This window comes from Puma concolor, chromosome B4 (assembly GCF_028749965.1).
Source record: "Puma concolor isolate L17-30 chromosome B4, mPumCon1.1.hap2, whole genome shotgun sequence".
Taxonomy (NCBI): domain Eukaryota; kingdom Metazoa; phylum Chordata; class Mammalia; order Carnivora; family Felidae; genus Puma; species Puma concolor.
Window position 1 is genome coordinate 57,521,125 of NC_141673.1, and position 2,380 is coordinate 57,523,504.

The window sequence follows — 2,380 nt, forward strand, 5'->3', positions numbered from 1 at the left end:
CTCTAAAAACTGCAAGACATTGATAAATGAAACTGAAGAAGATGCAAATAAATAGAAAGGTATCCTGTGCTCATGAACTGCAAGTATTAATATTATTAAATATTAAACAATATTTATTAATATTGTTAATATTGTTACTACCGAAAGCCATCCATAAATTCAATGAAATCCCTATGAAAACATAAGAGACTCTTAAATATAGGGAACAAACAGAGGGTTGCTGGAGGGATTGTGGGAGGCAGGATGGGCTAATTGGGTAAGGGGTATTAAGGAATCTACTCCTGAAATCATTGTGGCACTATATGCTAACTAACTTGTATACAAATTCAAAAATAAATTTTAAAAAATAATAATAAAATAAAATTTTTAAAAAAATATTCCAATGGCATTTTTTACAGAAGAAAAATACTAAAATTTATATAGGATCACAAACGACCCTGAATAGGCAAAGAAATCCTAAGAAGAATAAAGCAGAGCCACCACACTTCCTGATTTTAAGCTATATTATAATGCTATGGGTATCAAAACAGTATGATGTTGCTATAAAAACAGATAAATAGACCAATGGAATAGAATCACGAACTCAGGAATAAACCCAAGCATATATAGTCAACTAATATTAAACAATGAAGCCAAGAATACTCAATGAAGAAAAGATAGTCTTTTCAATAAATGGTGCTGAGATCATTGGATATTCAAATGTAAAAGAATGAAACTGGACCTATATCTTACACCATTCATGAATATTAACTCAAAATGTATGAAAGTCTTATATGTAAGACCTGAAACCATAAAACTCTTAGAAGAAAACATAAGAATAAATCTCCCTGACATGGGTCTTGGTCATGATTTTTTGGATATGACACCTAACACACAAGAAACAAAATAAAAAATAAACAAGTGGGACTATATCCAACAAAAGATTCTGTACAGCCAAAGAAACCATCAACAAATGAAAAGATGACCGACAGAATGGGAAAAAAATATTTGCAAACCATACATCCAATAAGGGGTTAATATCCAAAATATGTAAGAAACTCGTACAACTCAAAAGCAAAACAAACATACAAACAACCTAATTAAAAAGTATGCACAGGACCTGAATACACATTTTTCCAAAGAAGATCTGCAAAAGGCCAATAGGTACATGAAAAGATGCTCAACACCCCTAGTCATTAGAGAAACGCAAATTAAAATCACAGTGACATATCACCTCACACCTAAGAATGGCCATCATAAAAAAGACAAGAGATAATAAATGCTGGTGTGAATATGGAGAAAAGATAACCCCTGTGCACCTTTGGGGGGATTGTGAATGGGTACAGCTACTATGCAAACAGTATGGAGGCTCTTCAAAACAACAGAACTCCCATATGATCCAGAAATCTTGCATCTAGGAATATATATATCCAGAGGAAATGAAAACGCTAACTCAAGAGGTATCTGTACCACCATGTTCATAGCAGGATTATTTACAACAGCCACGATAGGGAAACAACCTAAGTATCCATCAATGGATGAATAAAGGAGTTGTAGTAATTCTTGAATATTATTTAGCTATAAAAAATAACAAGGAAATCCTCATTTTGACAACATCAATGAACCTGGAAAGCAATATGCTAAGTGAAATAAGTCAGACAAAAAAACAGATACTGTATGATCTCACTTATATGCAGAACCTAAACACACACACACACACACACACACACACACACATGCACACACCAACTCACAGAAAAGGAGATACAGGAAAGTTGTTAAGAACATAAATCCTTTCAGTTCTCATCACAAGGAGAAATTTTATTTTCCTTCTTACTTTTATTCTTTTCTTTTTATTGTATCTATATGAGAAGATGGATGTTAGCTGAACCTCTTGTGGTAATCATTTCATAATATATGTAAATCACACCATCATGCTGTATGTCTTAAACTTATATAATGATGTATTTTAATTATTTCTCAAAAAAATTGGGAAAATACATTAATGGAAAAAATGGACAAATCCAAATGTTATTATCTTACTTTTGATGAATATACCATGGTTGTATACAATGTTTATTATATTAGATATTACATTACATAAGATGTTAACATTAGAGGAAGCTGGGTGAGAAGTATATAGGAGGTCTGTACTACCTTTGCAAAGCTTCTCGAAGTATAGAATTATTTTAGAATAAAGTTAAGTAAACATTATCCTCCAAAGATATTATTTCCATTCTAAGGTGAAGAAACTGATTGACTAAGATGTGAGGATGAGAGAGTGGATTTTTAACTTCAGCCTGTCCCTTACCTTTTGTTGTGCCTTAGTTTTCGTTGAGAGGCTGCATAGGAATGAGTGTGCAGAGTCTTGTTTTCACCTCTTTGACCAGTTTCTGCCACT